Genomic DNA, 17,465 nt, shown 5'->3' with positions numbered 1-17,465 from the left:
AATGAAGAGCCCCTAAAATCATAAGAAATTATGGCCAAGTGATCAGTACTATTTGGTCCTACCTTTCTATTTGATTTTCAGAAACATAAATCAATACATTCTTCATTGTAAGTCAGCTCTTTCTAAGATCCCTTTCTAAACGTCAGCTTTTTCAACTGATAAATCATCAAAAGACAAAGGTGTTTGAGAGAGATGGATTCAGGCAGAAGAAACGAAGTGAGAAAAGACATAAAATGAGAGGACTTATTGGCTAAGTCGAGGCTACAAATTCAAATGCAGCATCTCTGGAGACCTGTACTAATGAAACAAGTCGGGCATTAGGTGAATTCACAAATATGACTTGGGAGACTGTTTACAAGTGTGAAGGAAACGCCATCAATGTGAGATCATTTCATTTTCAAGAAGCTCTTAGAAGGTTAAATATAATGCTGAAGATAATTCTTGACAAGATGACTTATAGCCATGAAGGAGTAATTAAGTGAAACTGTAATTATTTATGAAAAATGATGGCAAGAATTGTGGGATTTAATGAATTCTCGCTCACCTCTTTTACTCACTCTAGATTAGGAAGGGTGTGTTGATCAGAAGATTAAAAAAATAGAGGTACTAGGAAATAATCAAGCAACAGTTAATAAAGGGTTACCTTAGGTCACTGAAGGACAGAGGAGTGAACACAATTAGTTTCTAGCATGGCTATTAGAATAAATAAAAGAAAAAAGAATATCATAAAAATAAAGAAAACTATCAAAGTACAATTATGGAAAATTGTTAGCTGTTCATGTATTGGAATAATTAAGAACAATACCTTTGACTTTTTAACAGCCCAAATACAACAGCTACACCAACATACAGGGAAATTTAGTTAATTATTTAGAGTTTTACCTTTCCATTTACAATGTGGACACACTACAAATGAAAGTATCAGATATCTCACATGTGATTAAAGTGCTAATGACCACAAAACATCCAGCTTAGTGATAAAAGACAGGGACTCAACAAAATTACTAAATTTGTTGTTGTTTATGGTGAGTAATGGTAAGCCAATGAATGAGACTAAAAGAAAGAAGGCATTGTTAAAAACAGGATAAAAACGTTATGAAAAGAAAAATAATGTAAATTTACATGGTAGAGGAAAAATCAGTTGTTAAAGAAAATCTCAGACATACAGAATAGGGAGCATGTCCTTGTGCTAGGTGTCAGAAAATGAAATTTAGAGGCTTTCTGTCATTTTAGAATATGCTTCTTCTAAAATGTGAGAAAATGAAAAAGAGAAAACACCTTAAAAACACTGCAGAGCTGGTAACCGCTGTATGGATGCTAAATAAAGAGGTCATATTTCCTCCTATCACTCTTCTCAGTAAATTAGAACACTTCGTATTTTAGTGAGTGTTCTATTGCTGGAAGAGACATCAAGACCAAGGCTACTCATAAAAGATGATATTTAATTGGGGGCTTGATTATAGTTTCAGAGTTTTAGTCCATTATCATTATTGAAGGGGACTTAGAGGCAGACATGGGGATGGAGCAGTGTCATGTAACTAAGAGATACATGTTGACCTACAGTAAGAGCAAGAACCTGGGCATAGGGTTCTGAAACCTTATATACATCCCCAGTGATACATGTCTTCTAACAAGACCAAACCTCCTAATTTTTCTAACTCTATTAAAGATTTCTACTCTCCCATGACTAAATATTAAGATATATGAGCCTACAGTGGCCATTATTCAAATTACCACATTAGGTCAACAATTAAGCAGAAGAGATATGATTTGCTAACACAATGAATATCTTTTTTAAATTGGATATTATTTTATTTAAATTTCAAATGTTATTCCCTCTCCTGGTTTCCTGTCCATTAAATCCCTCCCCCTTCTTCTGTGAGGATGTTCTCCTACCCATCCACCGACCCCTTACCACCTTCCCTACCCTGACATTCCCTTATAAGGCAGGGGGTTGTCTTAAAAAGGGATGCTTTGAAAATATGCTAGTCTCATAGTAGGTAAATGAGAAGAAATTTAAGTTGTGTTCAGACAAATATTCTTTTTCATAAAACCAGGGGACAGATTTTTGAAGCATATCTGATAGTTAATGTTGATATGGGAAACTACACATCTAGAAACTCGATGATGTAGTCAACCAGAAGTTCAAGGTGATCAGGTTAGATGTAGGGAACTATTAGAATTAGAGATGGAAGAATGATTCTGTGTTTTCCCTTTCTATCTGTTGTATAAACAGTACCAGTTCTTCATTATTCTGTACCTTTTTTAAAAGTGTGACTATAGTTGTCCTTTCATTAGGAGAAGGAAGTTGTTCGCTTTTATGGATCTCAGGAAACTTCATATTTCATATGGACCTATAGAAACACAATATTCAAGCTGTAAGCCTACATAGCTACTCATTCTTTCATTTTCATGTCTTTTTACAGTCAGTCCAAGATTATATCCTGGCCAGAATTTATAAGATTAAACTCCAAAAAGCCATGCTATGTGTTCTCATTCTAATAGATTTTCAAGATAAATGTAATTCCAAGCAAATGTAGAACAACTTCCTAATCCACAGCTACAGATATGAGAAACTTACGGAAAGCCCAGACCAGCAAAGTCATGTATCCTACACAAAAATCCATCACTAGTGTTCATTGCAGTATGGTGGTAGAGATTGTGGGTTTTCATTAAAATACACTCTCTCCCTAGCTATTCAATATAGTACTTGAGGTCCTAGCCAGAGTGATCAGAAAACAAAAGAGGGTCAAAGGGATATAAATTGGAAAGGACGAAGTCAAAATATCACTATTTTCAGATGATATAATGATATACTTAAGTGACCCCAAAAGTTCCACCAGAGAACTACTAAACCTGATAAACAACTTCAGCAAAGTGGCGGGGTATAAAGTTAACTCAAACAAATCAGTAGCCTACCTCTACACAAAGGATAAACAGGCTGAGAAAGAAATTGGGGAAATGACACCCTTCACCATAGTTCCAAATAACATAAAATACCTCAGTGTGACTCGAACCAAGCAAGTGAAATATCTGTATGACAAGAACTTCAAGTCTCTGAGGAAAAAAATTCAAGAAGATCTCAGAAGATGGAAAGACCTCCCATGTCCATGGATTTGCAGGATCAATATAGTAAAAAATGGCCATTTTTCCAAAAGCAATCTACAGATTCAATGCAATCCCCATCAAAATTACAACTCAATTCTTCACAGAGTTAGGAAGAGTAATTTGCAAATTCATATGGAACAACAAAAAACAGGATTGAGAAAACTATTCTTAATAATAAAATAACTTATGGAGAAATTACCATCCCTGACCTCAAGCAGTATTACAGAACAATAGTGATAAAAAACTGTAGGATATTGGTAAAGAGACAGACAGGTACATCAATGGAATAGAATTGAAGACCCAGAAAGGAACCCACACACCTATGGTCACTTGATCTTTAACAAAGGAGCCAAAACCATCAAATGGAAAAAAGATAGCATTTTCAATAAATTTTCAACTGGAGGTCGGCATGTAGAAGAATGTAAATAGATCCATTCTTATCTTCTTGTACAAAGCTCAAGTCCAAGTGGATCAAGGAGCTCCACATAAAACCAGATACACTCAAACTAATAGAAGAGAGTGGGGAAGAGCCTCGCACATTGTGGCACTGGGGAAATTTTCCTGAATAAAACACCAATGGCTTATGCTCTAAGATCAAGAATATACAAATGGGACTTCATAAAATTGGAAAGCTTCTGGAAGATACTGTCACTATGACAAAAAGGCAACTAACAGATTGGGAAAAGGTCTTTAGTAATCCTACATCCAAGAGAGGACTAATATGCAATATATATGAAGAACTCAAGACAATAGATTCCAGAGAGCCAAATAACACTATTAATGATGGGGTACAGAGCTAAACAAAATACTCTCAGCTGAGAAATATCAAATGGCCAAGAAGTACCTAAAGAAATGTTCAGCATTCTTAGTAATCAGGCAAATGCAAATCAAAATAACCCAGAGATTATACCTCATACCAATCAGAATGGCTAAGATAAAAGACTCGGGTGATAACAGATGCTGGGAGGATATAGAGAAAGAGGAATACTCCTTCATTATGGCTGGGGTGGCAAGCTGGTACAACTTCTGTGAAAATCAGCCTCTAGGTTAAGTAGAAAATGGGATACAGTACTACCTGAGTACCCAACACTACCACTCCTGGGTATATACACAAAAGATGCTCCAACATATAACAAGGACACATTCTCCACTGTGTTCATAGTAGTCTTATTTATAATAGCCAGAAGCTGAAAAGGGCCCAGGTGTCCTTCAACAGAGGAATCGATACAGGAAATGTGGTACATGTATACAATGGAATACCACTCAGCTGTTAAAAACAACGACTTCATGAAATTATTAGAAAAATGAAAGGAACTAGGAAATATCCTGAGTGAGGCAAACCAATCACAAAAAATACACATGGTATGCACTCATTGATAAGTGGATTTTAGCCCAAAGGCTCAATTACCCAAGATACAATCCAGAGACTACATGAAGCTCGATAAGAAGGATGACCAAAGTGCAGATGCTTCAGTCTTTCTTAAAAGGGGGAAGAAAAATATTCAGAGGATGAGATATAGAGACAAAGTTCAGAGTGTGCCCCACCTGGGGATCCAGCTCATATACATACATCCACAAAACCCAGACAATATTGCTGGTACCAAGAAGTGCATGCTGCCAGGAGACTGATATAGCTGTCTCCTGAGAGCCTCTGGCAGAGCATGAAAAATAAAGAGACAAAGGCTAGCAGCAAACCATTAAACTGAGAGTGGGATCCCCATTGGAGGAGCTAGAGAAAGGATTGAAGGATGCTAAAGGAGCTTGCAACCCCATAAGAACAAATATCAACCAACCAGAGCTTCCGGGGACTAAACCACCATCCAAAGACTACACATAGACACTCCCATGGCTCTAGCTGATTATGTAGCAGTGGCTGGCCTTGTTGGACACTAATGGGAGGAGAAGCCTTTGGTTCTACAAAGGCTGAACCCCTCAGTGTAGGGCAATGTCAAGATGGTGAGGCGGGATGGGGTATTTGGGTGGTTGAGGAGCTCCCTCATAGAAGAAGGGGTAGACAGGATTGGATAGGGGGTTTATGTACGGGAAACTGGGAAAGGGTATAACATTTGAAGTGTAAATAAAAAATATCCAATAAAAAATAAAGTGCACACACACACACACACACACACACACACACACACATATATATACATATATATATATATGTATAATATGTTGTGAGTTTAATATAGAATACCTCACAATTCATTTTAAGTGAAATATCCACTTAGCATTTCCCATGAACTTACCTATTTTCTGATAAATGTACATTCTTACAAATATGCATGAATTATTTTACAACTAATCTACAATGTGGCAAAATTATGTCTTTCTTTGCATATAGCAAAATTGATTAAGTTGACATTTTATCAGTAATTTGGCAGTAATTTTGTGGTTTGGAGATTTTCCCAAGTAAAGGTACAAAATGATCCATGTCAGGGAAGGAATGCTGTGTTTAGCCTTTTTGTTTAAGAGAGCACATAACTTAAGTATCATTTGTAAACTCATGATATGTGTTTTTGAAGTAGATGCTATATTTAGATAAGGAAGATAAATGTTTTAGTGCTACTGTTTACTAGCATAACTTTTACAATGTATCTTTGTTTGAGTTTGAAACACTCCAATCCAATTGACATACTTCAGTCCAATTGTTGTACATCTATTTATTCAAAATAAGCATTTAATATATGACCTGTGTAATATTATTAATAGTGCCCACCATACTCTTTGATTTGTACCTTAAATTTCTTTTCAGTCCTAAAATACATCTTTTCTCTAATAGATTTAATGCCCATGAATGAATCATTGTTTTGTTTTATCTTAGAAATTTAGAATTCAATCTATTGTAGTATGGCTATGTGTTAGAGCAGAACTATCTAAACCCTGACATCCAGAGGAAGCAGGGAAAGAAGGGAAGAGGAAAGATTAAAATAAATATTGCCCTTTTAGATACATCTCAACTGATGTACTTCTTTTTGCAGAACCAACCTCCTAGTCATACAGGCTTCAAAGAAAGCTAATATATTATAAATCCTCCAATAGTTTAATCCACTGGTCTCAGACCTCAGGTTTTAATCACTTCTCAGAAGGTGATTTGATAGCACTAAGACTCCAGGACATGACGCTGTGGGTACCATTCATATTTGTAATTTAACAAAGTTATATGTTATTAATGTATTCTATTTGATACTATTTATTATTATGCCCTTTACTTTTTCAGAGGGATGGGGGCTAAATAAAGTAAATAAAATTTATAAAATCAACTACTAATATAAATATATATTGGGAAACAATCATAGTGTACAGGGAAAACATGTAAAAATGAACAAAAGATATCATTAGTCAGATGTTAACTCTAACATTACACATTAGAGTAAGAAAGTTGAAGAAAACATAGGATCAATGTATAACTCAGGTCTGTAAAGAATAATGTGTTCTTTCTCAGGTTCCTCCCAAAGAACCTTTGGGTTCATAAAGAATGAAATGATCAGTCATATCCTCTGCTAAGCAGCTTTGAATTGCACAGTTCTATTTCTTATAATATGTGACTAATGGTAATATGCTTAATTATCATTTAGTAAAACAGGTTCTGTGAAGAACCAGTACAATAGTTCTCAGGTGTACAGACGTGATGAACTGAACCAAGACGTGGATATGAGGGTACATAAAAAAAAATAGACTACAGAATTCTTAAACAATCCATCCTAAATGTAATATTCTCTTAACTTGTGGTATTGAAAAGTGGAAAAATTAATATCCTATGCTCTGACACAAAAAATAGAGTGCAGGTCATTTATACTGATGTCTACATAAAATGTGTTAAGTTTGTTAAGGAGCCCAAACAGTGTTCTTGACCGAAAAAGGTCAGTAGGTCATACTCTAGTACATAAAACCAGCGCACAACTCTCAGGTTCAAAATGAAATGAGTACAGGCTATTGTCATGTTTTTCTTAGTTACTAAATTGGGCTCATTAAAGTTCTTATGTAATGATAAATGATATTTTTATAAGTCATTACCTACGGCCATTCTTTGTACAAATTATCCATAATATCTTTCAAGTCACCTAAACATGGATTCATGGACCAAAATAAAAGATAAAAGATATATTTCTTATTCTCTTGGTGTAAATAAACTTTTCTATTTCCTTATTTTATATTTGAATAATTTTATTCATCCTAATTTTCTGTGATATCTCTTTTCTTTTTGATAAAATAAAGCCAACAATATATAATTCTACGTCCATTGCCCAATCCTGCTCTAAATAGTCTTTATCCTTTGAGGAGTTTTCATTTTGAGAACAATAATGATGTAAACAAATACTAATAATGCACAGTAACCTCAAAGGATCCTAAGCATCTGTGCTAGAAGGAACAATGAAGAGTCACTTCTTTGCCAGTGTTCTTGACAAAACCACAACTTCTCATTTTGTCATATTTCTGAAATAATCCTTTTCCAATGATAGTGACAAAGTGCATTATGAGACTTTATGAGATATCTTGGTGGTGCTTTAATCAGTTGAATCTTAAAAGTTGCATGATTTCTTGGATGATTTGTATATCAATAATATGAATTTTTTCTAGTTTCATGATAAAAGTTATATCCCTGGACATAACTCTACCATCTGATCCAGATGGTTTATTCCTCTTAGTTATGAAGATTTTGTTTAGTGATCCTGGGTGGTCTTTGTGGAATTAAGGTCATTCCGTATACAAATTTAGTATGTGATTTTATATATATATATATATATATATATATATTTACAGGATAAGTTCCTGTACACCATCCCTTATAATACGAACTATTCATAAAATTGAGAAACCTCCACACATACATGTGTTTAGAAAAATGAGATTTGTGTGAAGAAAAATATGTATATAGATGTATATATTGTTCATAATATAGATCAAATAACCTTTAGACAGTTAACTCAAAACTAATAAGAAACACTAAATTCTCCATAAAGTACTTGATTATGTACTTGAGAATCATTGTTTGAAAATATGCTATGAAAAATTTACCTCCTTATTTGTTCAAAGGGAGAATTAATGTACATGATGACAAAATGCAAATAAAGTGTCCTGAAGTTTTATTTGAATTGCAGCATCATGAATATAAATTAAAATTTATTAATTTTGTATTACCATACTGTTCGCTCAAGCCAAACTCTTATTATGTCAAAATAAGTTTCAAAGCAGACTCACATTATATTAAAATATAATCATCATGTGGTGAAACATTTATTATTTCCTAATAAATAATCACATTACCAATACAATGTTATCATTTGCAAGTGATAAATTCATTAAAGTTTTGCTGAAGTAAATGATTTTTAATTATTTTTGTGTCTGCACATGTTATTTCTGATACATCTGTCTATAATGTACCTATTTTGAAAATAGTGGACACTATAGCTACTGGGACTATATCCTTATCACAATCTGAACATAGTCAGAGCTGTCACCATAAGAATGGACATACACTGTGTTCATGTTGTAAGTATATTTCCATTTATAATGGAATTTGAAAATGAAGTAAAGCATCTGAATTCCCAGAAGGCTGCAATAATAAATACTTATGCAAAAACTTATCATCATCTAGAAGATAGGAACAATGCTGTTTGAGCTCACAAGGTTGTGCATATATATTCTTATTTCCCTTATTCCCAGAAGAGTATTACATTTCAGGGGTTCCTCAAGTACCAAGGTACTAGTTGTTCTTGACTCTAATTAAAATTTAACCTTTCTGATACATTCTTCTAAAACACATTTTTTATAGTCTCCAGAGAGTTACCACATGCATAACATAGTATTAATAAAACTAAACTAAATATATGGGAAATATTTGAATAACCATTTGAGATTTTCATGAATGCAAATATGCCAGATGTTGATGTAAAATCACTAGAAACATCCTTGGGAATTTCCTTTTTACTATATTAATGGTCAAGATCAACCACAAAAATGAGACTCTTAAACATTTTAGAAGTACGATTTAGGACAAGTACTCCAAACTTAACAAGGAACATACGTAAGTAAAGCTCAAGGAGATTTGGATTTAAGATATGGAAGTTGAAAAAGTATCATACAAAGGAGTCTTTGTCAAATGAAGAGCTTTACATGTATATTCTGCCAAAATAATTCTGAAAAGCTACAAGAGAAAGAAAGTAAAGTAGCATGAAATAATCAAGTCCATGTGACAACTATTTGTTTTAGGAATAACTTTTAGACAGAAATACAACAGCAATCATATATGCTCAATGAAAAGACTGCATCTTTTATTTCTTACATATTTGCATTATTTTTCATGCTGCTTGTGAACAAGGACCTGAAGGTTTCAAGTACTTCAAGTACACTACAAGGGCCAAGGTGCAATACACTTGCTTACTGACTTTGCAAGCTTTCTTTGAGAGAAACATGTTAATTATGGTTTATCTAAAGAGGGTTTCAAAAGGAGATACAGATTACCACTGCCTGCATTTCACTTAAATTCTATATCAGAGTGCTGCCAATTGAACATGCAGCTCCCCCCAGCAATAGAAAATATTTCAAAAGAGTAAGGCAGAACAAGCTCTAAGACTGCATCGATATCAAATATGGCTGGTTAGCTTTGAGGACAAAATGCAGAAGCAGGGATCATCTTTGAAATCCTGTTAAGATGTTCAGTACTTAGCTCTGTTTTTGGTAACAAAATCTAAAATCACTGTGTTTGTTGACCAGTTGTGTACAAAGTTTAATTGTAATATGTGTGAATGTCATACTACTTAGTCGTATTTTTGAAGTGTATTTCAAATAATCTTTATTTACTGAGGGGACCAAAAGTCATTTTTCTTTAAGTCTGTGGGCCCTAGGCTCATGGTTTTATAGATGGCCGCATACCCATGTCCATATGTTGTGTGTATATGTAGAAGGAATCATTGGAGGGCCCTGAAAGAACTACAAGGGAAGAAGTGAGAGAGAAATGATGAAGATATATTGTATATATGTGAGAATTCCTCAAAGAATAAACAGGCATATTACCTTAAAAATAATTATATATTCGTGGGGCACAAGGTAGCCAAAATATCTATAAGAATATTTAAGACCATCATCAGTTCTTTGTGGTGAGATTTTTCAAACTCCTTTATGGTTACCATTTTGATTCATGTAATACAGGGGTGAAGGGCGGCTAAGCAGAAATATGTTATAATGATGTTACCAATTTTTTTCAAAAATAGAGCACTGAAAAAAATCAGTTTTAAAACTTTGGTATATTTCAACCATGAAAACAAAACAGAGCATGCTGGAATTTATTCCTTATAAGAGATGAAAGCAAAGTGAATTAAATTATGATACTTCAAATGGAATGTGAAACCTAATTCAGAACATCTACGATATTATTTCGATCACCTTGATTTGTGGGAACAATCTATTAATAGTCTGTGTGTTTTAATTTGATAAACTTACATTTCTTATGAAAATAGAACAAATCTGATGGTATATATGATTTTATATCATTTTAAACTTAGCACAATGTAAATAAATTATACAGGCAAATTATTTTTGTGTATTTTCTTATAAAATATTTATAAAAGAAAGATATATTGAATTGAGGCAAAGGATTGCATTTTTAAAAAATGAAAATTATGTAGAGAATATATACCATTTTTCAAACTTAATTTTATCTTATCAGGTACCTCAGCACCTTTAGGGACAATATTTTCCTCATTACAGATTTTAAAATTATAATGTATCTTCATTTGTAGTAGGACCAATATCAAAATTTTAGTGAAATTCTGCTTTCCAGATTACTTATAAAATGTGTAAATATCAAATGAATACAACGTATTATAATGTTCATTTAACATTGAAACAACATTAAAGCAATGGATATTATAATAGGAACACACTATAAACCCAAATATGTACAAACATAAATATTTAACTCATATATTTTCTAAAATATTTCAATTGGAAAAACATTTTGTGTGAATATATGTATACATATATGTACATATATACAAATTTTATAAATAAATTTCTTTTAAAAATGAAACTAATTTTATTAGCACATCAATATTTTTTAAGATTGTTAAGGATTATTTACAAGTGTATTTAAATGTTTCTAGGACAAGTTTTATAGTCACATGTTGTGGCTTGTTTAGACCATAGCAAACCAGCAAAGACAAACTCATATTTACAGAGCACCGTTGATAGTCTTGTATACCCATAGCTAGATTTCAGCAAATTACAAAAGTATGCTAATATGGGAAGAAATGTGATATATATTTGTATATATCACATAAAATTATTTTTAAATTTTCTGTTCAAAATCCCATTGACAAGTAAAAAGGGTGGGAAATGTGGGGATGGAGGAATTGTTGAAGAGAAAAAAAGAGTACATTTTTCATGCAAAGTGTCTTAGCTATATTCAAAGTAAAGCAGTTTTCACACACACACATATTACATATTTTTGTGTGTGCATGTATGCATGAGTATGAGTGTGTGTGTGTGTGTGTGTGTGTGTGTGTGTGTGTTTATTAGAAAGATGATGTGAGGACAGCTACAGTGCAGAGATAATAAAATATTTGATCTGAATTTATCTTGGACTTTGCACATGAACTCTTAGCTGTAGGGTCCTAAGTGATTTACTGACTCAAAGCTAGAAGTAAAACAGTAGATAGCACTCAGCCTAATTTTCAAAGTGAAAATACAGATACAACGTTCATTTCCAAAATGTCATGATGGAACCAATTTCTCACAGTTGCAGTAAACTTTCTCCATGTATGTATTTTGCCTCTCCTCTTGGAACTTCATGGCAAAATTTCCTGGTGACACTGGAATCACAACAGCATGTTCAGCACAAAGCAGTGCAGTTCAGCTTTTGAAGCAAGTGAAATTATTTTACAGAGTCACTTTTTATCAGACTTTCAATGAAATCCATCCACATATTCAATAAATCTTGTCTGTGCTCTTCTATATTCTCCTATTTTCTGTCTTTCCTATAATAGAGCAGATTGAACCAACACCTCACATATACTTTAGGAAAGTGATACCGCTGTGATATAGTTCAACACTCTTGTACTGTCTGTGTCAGATACTCAGCAAATATTCTGTCATTAGAATTCCCCTGTCTTTGTATTATAATAGAATTTTAAAATTAACAGAATTCTTGTTAAGATGCCAGTGTGTGGGCAAGCACCTCTCTGGGTATGCAAACCCTTGGGACTTCATGTGCTTTATTCTTTTGATCTTTTTGTCCGTTTTTCAAGCATCAGGTGCATTGATAGAAAAACTTCTTAAGATCATGTTTAATTTAGCAAGTGTTCATTTGTTACTGAAGTCATTGTGCACATAGGAGCCCTCAAACTGGAACTATGAATAACAGATTCAACCTATTTCCTAATAATTGTAAAGAGTGATGGATGTTTTGTAAGGTCCATTTTAGCTGACTTGCATTCTTAAATAAAATGGTGTGTGTGTGTGTGTGTGTGTGTGTGTGTGTGTGCGTGTGTGTTTGAACATTGAGCAAATACTTTATAATACTGAACTTGGTCTGAAATAAAACCAACTGTGGAGAAACTGGAGGACTTATACATGATAATAAAGATTATGGTACTATTAGTGAATGACACAGAAATAATATGTGGTCAAAACCAGAGGACAGCTTTTCTTAGATTCATTTGGTACCATGAGAAGGAAAACAACAGAATTGTGTTTTATTGGCTTTGTTTCTATAGGCAAAGATCTCTCATCTATATATTTTGAGTTTTGTTATTATTGACTGTTATAAACTTGATGTATAATTTCTGTTTCCTTTAAAAACTAGGATGGGTATGGGACATAGATCTTTAATTCCATAACTCCAGGGGTAGAGGAAGATAGACTACTATGGATTCCGGGTGACCTGTTTTGTTATACAAAATGTTCTAGCTCTAGAGTAACCAGTGCTGGAGTAGATTAAGTGAACTTTAGAAGACTATGTTTTTATCAATATGTGGACCATTAATAAAGTGATGATCAGTTTTTAGAAATATATAATTCACTCAATCACCCAACACCCAGAGAAGCCTCTCCCAGGTGTTATAGCATGCTCAGGATCAGAGATGAGGAGAGTACAACATTTGCCCCAACTCCCGAAATAACTGGGTCCCCACGATCCAGGGATGCAGGAACCCTTGCCCGGCCAGGGCCATTGGTCTCTTCTAGTCTGAACCAGGGCTCTGAACAGACCTTAGGTGCTTGCTCTACACCAAGTACCACCACAACACTCAGAGGAAGCCTAACTACCAGGTGCTCTAACATACGTAGGAACAGAGGTTCTCTGAAATGCACAGGATCACAGGATAACAGAGGAAGCTTGACTACCAGGAGATTGGACAGAGCCATGATCAGATGATCATGGAATCCCATAATCATAGGATCACAGAGACAGCTGGACTCTGTGGAGTTCTGATATAACCAGGATCACAGGAGGGACAGCCTACACTTAGAGACAGGAGGGGCAGGTAACACTAGATGGTGAGAGACAAGTGCAAGAACATAAGCAACATAAACAAAGGCTACTTGGCATCAACAGAACCCAGTTCTCCTATTACAGCAAGTCCTAGATACCCCATAACACTGGAAAAGCAAGATTTGGATTTAAAATCACATCTCAGGATGATGATAGAGGGTGTGTGTGTGTGTGTGTGTGTGTGTGTGTGTGTGTGTCCCTTAAAGAAGTACATGAGAGACCACAGGTAAAAAAAGGTAGAGCCCTTAAAGTAGAAACACAAAAATCTATAAAGAATTACAGGAAAAACAGCCAAATAGCTGAAGAAATTGAACAAAACCATACAGGATCTAAAAATAGAAACAGAAACAATCAAGAAATCACAAAGGTACACAACCTTGGAGATAGAAAACATAGGAAAGAGATCAAGAGTCAAAGATAAAAGAATCACTAACAGAATAAAGGAGATAGAAGAGGGAGTCTCAGGTGCAAAAGATACCATCGAAAACATTGACACAATAGTCAAAGAAAATGCTAAATGCAAAAAAAAAAAATCCTAACCCAAATCATCCAGGAAATTCAGGAAGCAATGAGAAAACCAAACCAAAGGATAGTAGGTATAAAAGTGAGTCAAAATTCCCAACTTAATGGGCCAGTAAATATCTTCAACAAAATTTTAGAAGAAAACTTCCCTAAGCCAAAGAAAGAGATGCCCATGACTATACAAAAAACCTACAGAACTCCAAATAGCCTGGACCAGAAAAGAAATTCCTCCCATTACATAATAGTCAAAACACCAAATGCAAAAAAAACAAAGAAAGAATATTAAAAGCAATAAGGGGAAAAGGTCAAGTAACATAAAAAGGCAGATCTATCAGAATCACACCAGACTTCTGACCAGAGACTATGAAAGCCAGAAGATCCTGGGCAGATGTCATATAGACCCTAAAAGAACACAAATGCCAGCCCAGGCTACTATAACCAGCAAAACTCTCAATTAACATAGATGGAGAAACCAAGATATTTTATGACAAAACCACATTTACACAATATCTATCTACAGATCCACCCCTAAAAGGATAATAGATGGAATACTCCAACACAAGGAGGGAAACTACACCCTAGAAAAATGAAGAAAGTAATCTTTCAACAAGCCCAAATGAAGATGGACAGACAAAAAAATTCCACCTCTAACAGCAAAATAACAGAAATCAAGAATCGCTTTTCCTTAATATCTCTTAACATCAATGGACTCAGTTCCCAATAAAAAGACATAGTCTAACAGACTAGATATATGAACAGAACCTAGCGTTTTTTCTGGATAGAAGAAATATACCTCATTGACAAAGACAGAGATCAAGTAAGAGTAAAAGACTGGAAAATTTTTCCAAGCAAATGATCCCAAAAAACAAGCTGAAGTATCCATTCTAATATCAAATAAAATCAACTTCATCCAAAAGTTATCAAAAAAGATAAGAAAGGACATTTTATACTTTTGAAAGGAAGAATCTACCAACATGAACTCTCAATTCTGACATCTAAGCTCTTTATTTTTCCTTGACCAAGTTATCATTAAGAAGAGTGTTGTTCAACTTCCATGTATATGTGGGTTTTCTGTCATTTTTGTTGTTATTGAAGAGCAGCTGTAGTCTGTGGTGATCTGATAGGACGCATGGTATTATTTCTATCTTTCTGTATTTGTTGAGGCCTGTTTTGTGACCAATTGTATGGTCAATTTTGGATAAGGTACCATGAGGTGCTAAGAAGAAGGTGTATCCTGTTTTCTTTTCTTTTCTTTTTTTTTTTTTAGGATGAAATGTTCTATAAATATCTGTTAAGTCCATTTGGTTCATAACTTCTGTTAGTTTCTCTATGTCTCTGTTTAATTTCTGTTTCCATGATCTGTCCTTTGGTGAGAGTGTGGAGTTGAAATCTCCTACTATTATTGTGTGAGGTGCAATGTGTGATTTGAGCTTTAGTCAGGTTTCTTTTTTGAATATAGGTGCCCTTGCATTTGGAGCATAGATATTTAGGATTGAGACTTCATGTTGGTGAATTTTTTATTAGATGAATAGGAAGTGTCCTTTCTTATCTTTTTTGCTGACTTTTGGTTGAAAAATTATTCAAAATTAGAATGGCTACTCCAGCTTATTTCTTCTTTATTGCTTGTAAAGTTGTTATCCAGTGTTTTACTCTGAGGTAGTGTCTGCCTTTGTCTCTGAGGTGTGTTTCCTGTATGCAGCAAAATTCTGGATTCTCTTTACATATCCAGTCTGTTCTATGTCTTTTTATTGGAGAATTGAGTCCATTGATGTTAAGAGATTTCTTGTATTCTGTTGTTGATGTTTGCATCTATGACTTTTGATCTCTTCCCTAGGTTTTCTATCTCCAGGGTTGTCTCTCTTTGTGATTTCTTTGTCGTTTCTATTTCCATTTTTAAATCCCGAATGGTTTTGTTTGGTTCCTTCACCAGTTTGGTTGTTTTCATGTAATTCTTTAAGGGATTTTTGTGTTTCCTCTTTAAGGGCTTCTACTTGTTTCCTTGTGTTGTCCTGTATTTCTTCTATAAGGGAGTTATTTATGTCCTTCTTAAAGTCCTCCATCATCATATCATCAAATGTGATTTTATGTGTAAATCTTGCCTTTCTGGTGTGATAGGATATCCACCTTTGGTGGGAGAACTGGGCTCTGATGATTCCAAGTAGTCTTGATTTCTGTTGCTTAGGTTCCTATGGTTTCCTCTTGCCATCAGGTTGTCTCTGGTGTTAGCTTGTCTTGTATCTCTGACAGTGCCTTGACCCTCCTGTATGCCTGTTTGTCAGCACTCCTGTAGACCTGTTTTCTTTCAGCCAGATCTGGGAACAGAGACCTCTGCTCTCAGGTGTGTAGGCAATTTTGGATACTGGCTTTCAGTTCTTAGCGCAGGCAGAAACCCCTATATTTCTGGCCCTGTCTGCTCCTACGTTCCTGTGCCCAGGGGACACAGATGGCGATTGCCTCTTGGGTTGGGAATGTGGGCAGAGAGTAGTCTCTTCTGATTTCTCAGGAGTGTCCACACTTTTGAGGGTCCAGCTCTCTCCTCTGTGGGATTTGGTTGTAGGGAGCTGTGTTACTGGTTCAGTTCATTCTGGGCACAGGCCAGACCCAGCAGGTTCCTACTGCTGACTGCTCCTATATTCCTGTATGTATATGCACTATGCAGTTCCTCTATTTCCAAAGATGTGTCAGAGATGGATAAAAGTGGCAGACTCTCCTGCGGTCTCAGGATTGTACGAACTTCTGGATGTTCAGCTCTCTCCCCTATGGGATTCGGGTGCAGGGAGCTGTTTGATCAGTTCAGATCAGTTCCTGGCACCAAGAATGATTCTTCTTTCCCAAGTATTTACCACCTGTATGAATAAATAAATTTTAAAATTCACTGTTACATTTATTTCTATATTTCACAAAGATAGGTAAGAAGTAAGAAAAAAAAAGCTCATTTTTTTTTCAAAAAAAAAAAGGCAATACTTTGAACAGAAATAGTACCTGGACAGTATCTTGAATAAAATTCAAACAATAGATATCCATTGTCCTATTTCTTTATATTACTCGTATATCCACAAAGTTTATATATGGTATTAAATTCACCTGTGAGGTGGTATGGGCAGTAAAATGACCTCAAGAAGAAGCCGTCGTACCTACTAAACCATTCATGAAGATGTTTACTTTAAAAGTATTCATGTCCCACTTGAACTTAACTGCTAGTCACAGGATGAAGACTTTCCTCTTTGCCTTCCTTTTTTTCTTTCTTCTCTATACTTTGTCTGGAAAAAAACAGATAATTGATGGTCATGTCACTTTGTTTTCTAACTCAAGCAGTCAAATGTTATTTTTGGCAAGCCTGACT

The sequence above is a fragment of the Rattus norvegicus genome, chromosome 15, assembly GCF_036323735.1.
Source record: "Rattus norvegicus strain BN/NHsdMcwi chromosome 15, GRCr8, whole genome shotgun sequence".
Classification (NCBI taxonomy): domain Eukaryota; kingdom Metazoa; phylum Chordata; class Mammalia; order Rodentia; family Muridae; genus Rattus; species Rattus norvegicus.
This window is presented reverse-complemented; position numbering follows the sequence as displayed.